Source organism: Aulonocara sp. 'chitande type north' Nkhata Bay, linkage group LG3 (assembly GCF_057382095.1).
Source record: "Aulonocara sp. 'chitande type north' Nkhata Bay isolate Kocher_YH1m ecotype deep benthic linkage group LG3, A_spYH_male_GT1.1, whole genome shotgun sequence".
In the NCBI taxonomy this organism is placed as follows: Eukaryota; Metazoa; Chordata; class Actinopteri; order Cichliformes; family Cichlidae; genus Aulonocara; species Aulonocara sp. 'chitande type north' Nkhata Bay.
Window position 1 is genome coordinate 4,106,421 of NC_141346.1, and position 6,103 is coordinate 4,112,523.

Below are 6,103 nucleotides of genomic sequence, written 5' to 3' on the forward strand. Positions count from 1 at the left end.
AGCATTTTAATCTGCTGTTTAAAATACTGCGTAGTCTGAAGCAAAAAACAAACAAACAGCAAAAACATGCTCACCAGCGTGGAACTCCATAATTAACCTAAAACTGGTCAATGATAGCCCATAATTATTTAAGACAGCTGACTGAAAAGGTAGTCTGTCAGGTCCTTTTTGATCCCTGGGTCATCTGCAGGAATCACACTGTGATCCACATCCAGTTTAGGCCATTCCTCCTCTTCTTGTAGGGAAATTCTGGACTATTTAACCATCCTCACATTTGAGGAAACCTTTCATACTTATGGATGGATCATCTCTGCAAGGTTCTCCTTGGAGGAAACATCTCTCCACTGATTCACATCTGTTGCTTCTCGAATGACAGAAATTCTGTTTGCAGCAAAGATACTAAATGTTCGGTTTTCATTGGAGATGCATTGTATTATATTAGTCCAGAAAAATGATTTGTCCAACCTTATCTGCAACTCTTTTTGCAGAAGCATGTTCACTGGAACTGCAAGAGCTGCAGCAGTGAATTCCAGCCTGGGAATTGTAGTTTTCTTAAGGGGAGCAACCCTAGTTTTTCCCAGGATAAAGTCAACGTGTGATGTTATTCTTTTTCAGTTTTAAATATGACACTGTTCCATAACTATCTTGACTTGCATCAGAAGAATGATGAAGTTGTGCCTTATCTGGTCTTCCATAGAAACTCAGTTTAATGCAGCGTTTCACTTTTAAATCAGCTGGAGATCTTCCAGATGATGTAGGGAGACAAGATTCCCAAAGGTCCATACAATGAGCTGACCACAGACTAAATGTGCCTTCTGGTTGGTGGATTGTCCTGCACAAAGGTGAACTCATCTGTTTCTATGCACCACTCTAAACCCACTGCTCTCTCACTTGGAAGTTGATCTGTGTCCAAATCCAGATCCTTGATTTTCTTTGCCCTCCTTTCCTGTGGGATTGACATGAGCACTGTGCGACTATTGCTGATCCATTAGTACAAATATCAGTCAGGCTCTCCACCATATGTACTTTTTCTTCTTATGAAGCAATAGATTGTAAACACTCATAAACATAAAAAATATTTTTGACTCTATTCACCACTTCAGCTGGAAACTGTTGTGCATTATCATTTGCAGTTCTCTGCAGAGCATAATTTGGACAGTTTGGTGAAGATACTCCTCCCAAATTAAAAAAAGCAAAGAAAAAAAAAAAGCACTTTCATCCTATACTCTTGTGCAGGCCTTGTAGTGTGACCATGTTGCCACCACAGGAAAGAGACACTTGACATGTTTCTCTAATATGTAAACTTGGTGAAGCATGGCATCGGTCAGCCATTAGTGCAACAGGCTCTTGTCTAAATCGGATGAGAACTCGTACGATCTGCAGACACAAATTCAGCATATCCTTCCAGCATGTTGTTTACACAAGCGGTGTATTCGTCTTCATAGCGAGCATCCTTTTCAGGCTCTAGAGGCACTGCTTTTCAAATCAATTTACACAGTGTCAAATCATAACAACAGTTGCCTCACAGCGCTTTATGTTGTAGACCCTACAATAACACATACAGAGAAAATCCCAACAATCATATCACCCCCTATGAGCAGCACTTTGGCGACAGTCGGAAGGAAAAACTCCCTTTTAACAGGAAGAAACCCCCAGCAGTACCATAGCCAGGTGACGAAGGCTGTCACAATTCGTCGACTCCTTCAAATGTGGCGACAAATGCGGCGACAAATGCGTCTGTCATTTCAATTTGAAGGGTGGGTCGTGTGTATCCTTTGTAGCCCACCATATCCCAGAATTCATAGCGCGGCTCTGCCAATTCCAGTTTCCAGCAATGGCGGCAGCTATGGAGGTGGTAGACACAGCGGTCGAGGACAACTACATTTTTAAATGTAAGTTAAGACGTTGATTTTTAAGTTAATAAGGCAGTTCAATGGAAGTAATTTTTACAGTCGTTAAACTTATGACATGTACATAGGTCACGTAGACGTACAGTTCTGCTCATTTTTAACATTAAAAGGTTAGTTAATATTACTCAGTGTCACAATATAAACTTAACATATTTTCAGGCAAGAATGTATCTGTGTAAACTTCAAATATATACTCCGTTTATCAAGACATCACATAATTGCAAAAGTGCGCTGACGTTTTCAGAGACGTCTGTTACCCACCCGCTCAATAGCTAGCCGTCGGTTTTCCGACCCTGCACTATCTTTCGCTACAATTTTAAACGTGATAAATAAGTCACTTAAATAACTTCTAAGTGACTTCACATAATGTCAAGAGATTTATTCTAAAAGACACTTCTTCAGCTAAGAGTCAGAGGGTAGAAACACACGCTGCAGTTTTTACTTGCAAGGGCATTCACAGAGCGCTCACATGAGAGTGGGGGCCCTGTGATGTGCGCTCTGTTCTTGCACTTGTCTCTATTTATATACAAAAGTAATACAACAGTGAATACGTCTGTTCATAGACAGGAATGTTGGTGCATATGCATGTGCATGCATGTCATTCTGAAGGATGCAGCCCCTCTTCTTGTTAGGGAGCGCAGAGTGTACAGCTCTCCTCTTCCTGGTTGAAAGTTAGCGGCCATCCAGCTCTTTATGTCTTTAGGACATTCTTGCAGTTTAACTAATTGGTGTGTGTTATGTGGCTTGGCTTCATGGATAGATAGAGTTGGGTGCATAGCAGTGAAAATGTATACCATGCCATGTTGTTGCTTTTCTTTAAAACAGTAAGAATAAACTTACGCCTGATAGGTTCAAGCTACGAACCTATTCGCTGGAACGTTGAAGACAATATAATTACACCGCAAGCAAGACACAAGTAGGCAAAGTTCTTCGTGCACGGGAGAGAACCGGACAGACGCCGTTCCTTCGCTTGACCCCAGTTGCTCTCGTCCGTTCTCCCGTACCACTGTTCTTTTATTGAGGCTACATGAATATGCATAGGTTCATTAACATACGACGTCTACATACAAACAAAGAGCACCTTGCCCGTGTGTGTGTGTGTGTGTGTGTGTGTGTGTGTGTGTGTGTGTGTGTGTGTGTGTGTGTGTGTGTGTGTGTGTGTGTGTGTGTGTGGGGTCAGTGTGACCCCATAAATGACTTCCCTAAACCTGCTGGTCTGGAAGTCCAGCGGTTCATCTAAACAAAAGGCACTTGGCCTAAAACAGACACAGCCACGTTAATCCTACCATAAAACAATAAGACAATGTACGACCTCTCTCGTGCTCCCAGAGTGCTCTCTAATACACACGAAGTTTGCAGACTATCACTACACAATTGATTATACACCTCTAAGCATATATGGTTAAATATTTCTAAGCATAAATGACAATCAACAATACAAAACCTAACAACGCCCAATATTATCAAGGTATAATGGGGAGTGCCGGTGAAATAACAAACAGGGTTTTCTCACATGCACGTCCAGGCGATCTTATACAATTAGAGTTGATAGGGCAACAGTTACAAAATGTTTCAGTCATTTTGTGTGATAATCATGATTTGAGGAAGTGACGAGTAAGGTGAGCGACCCATGTTGTAGGTGACGTCAGACGCCGGAGAATTGGCGGATTAAAAAAAAAAAGCAAAAAAAAAAAGCAAATGGTAGCATAGAGTTTAACAAAGGTTTTTCAAGCTTCAGTATTACCAAATATACTAATCGATTGTCATATAACTAACAACATCTGTTCTATCATCTCTAACACCCTGGAGGACAACGGGGAGAGTTTAGACGCTCTCCAAGATTACATCGACCGCTGTTTTCAAGATTTAGTAATGAAGAAGGCCCAGAGTACATCCTCCCCGACCAAAATTGAGACGCCGTCATCGAAGAGATATCGCCCGGCAGACTCCCCTGGTACAACATCGCCTGCCGGTGTTCTGACAAAACGTCCTACCCATCAAGCTGCCCTACTTGTTACTGCGCATGCGCACAATTCAAATCGGCTATGTTTCCGGTGTAAATAGTACACGCCTATTATTTCATCCTACCCCGATCTTGTGCCGATCTCGTTGCTTTCGAAAAAGGTTTGTATTATAAGTTTTACTTCTTTATTACAGATGATAATTGTTTACCTTAAGCTGCTCACTCGAAGTCATATTCCAAGTGTTTATTTTGTGCTTTTCAACTTCTGCAAACCTTCTCAATTTATTTTAGTCCTCCTGCAGTTACTGGACACCACGCTCCGTTGTTATGTCGAAGAAAGTACTACTGCCCCACATACTTGTTAATTGCGTGATAACGTCGTGTAGTCGTTTTATTTACTGTATGGATTCCGAAGCCATGTTGAAATTGTCCAATTTTCTCCTTAGTTATGGAGAACAAATACGAGGAACTGCTCATGTTTCTGTCTGCTGGGTCCTACCCATCGGAATACGATAAGTCCCAGAGGCAAACCCTTAGGAGATATGCCGCAAAATTCAGGCTGAAGGGTCAGTATTGTAATGTAAATAAACAACCAAATGTAATTATTGGTTAAATACATGTTATAATTAATTTACATTTTTTAAATATAGGCGGAGTGCTCTTGTTTGGAAACAGGAGAGTGATAAAAACAAAAGAAGAAGCCATGGGACTATTCCAAGAGTTTCATTCAAGTCCCATCGGTGGACACACTGGTGTACTCAAGACTCGAACTGCAATTTGTTCCAGATTTTACTGGTATGGCATGTCGGTTGACATTGGGAATTGGGTATGTATTTTTAAAGTTGTTATTTATATATAGTATGTTAATAGTGCACCAATAGAATGCATAGTTATCCTGAAGACACGTACCAGATTTCAGGATGATGTACAGTAATTAACACTGTTTCGCCACTTGATCGAGTATTTTTATAGAACATTTGCAATTCTGTTGTTTAATTAATTGCGATTGTTGGATAATATAAAGATCGTTCAATATGTTTAAGGTCCTGGCTTGTGACCAGTGTCAAAAAATGGGAAAACCATTGGCTGCTGTGCAACCACTGCAGTGTATAAAGGTAAATATCAGTAGCATTTTAGTAGAAAATAGTAATGTTATAATGTACATTACATATTAATGTGATTCTTCTATCATTGACAGGTGTCACATGTCTGGGAGCTAATCGGAATAGATCTAACTGGACCTCTTCCAAAAAAAGTCTAGTGGCTTCCAGTACATTATGACTGCAACAGACTATTTTTCAAAATGGGTTGAGGCTTTTCCATTAAAAAGCAAAAGTGCTGCTGAGGTAGCTCATCAGTTGTGCTCACTCATATATAGACATGGCTGCCCAAAACGAATTTTATCCGACCAAGGAAGAGAATTTGTTAACGAGGTAAGTGTTAAGTTTACTTTTCCATACCTCTTTAGGTAAGTACTTGGCCACAGTGTGCCAAGTAGCTGCCAGGCCAAAGGTTTTGTGTGGTTGTTTTTAAAAAACAATTTTCTTTTTTCTTTGAAGCTCAACTCAAGACTTTGCAGCTTAATGAAAATAGAAAGAAGCGTCACAGCAGCATATCACCCTCAGACAAATGGCCTAGACGAAAAGACAAATGACAACATAAAAAGGTATGTTTTATTTGTATGTAACATTTCATTTGCTTTTAAGACACTGTCACTATTGTGTTTTTTTTATGTCCACATGTAGAGGCCTGAGAAAATTAGTCAACAGTCAACAGAATGACTGGGATGTGTATCTGGATGCTACACCGTTTTCTTTGAGGTCCAAGGTCCACACCACAACCAAATACACACCATTCCGTTTAATGTATGGGAGAGAAGCTACATATCCTTCTGAAGTTCCTGTTGAAGTCCCAGTAAGTGTTATTAAGGAATTCTATTTATGCAACATCTATGATAATGCATAAATTAAATGTGTACAGCACTCAAGCAGTTACTTCAGAACTTGTTGCTGCTGGTGTATAAACTCTGACTTTTCAAAACAGGTCATTGATGCATACCTGCACTGTGTCATTGAGAGACGAAAGGTAAGTAAGAAATGTTCTTTGCCCACTTATATTGAAATACAAAAAAATGTATTTACTGTTCTGTAACATTTTTGTATACTTCTACAGAATGCTGCACACCTGCTCTGTTCAGTAGTTGCAAGCTCATTGTTTTCTGGGCAGTTCA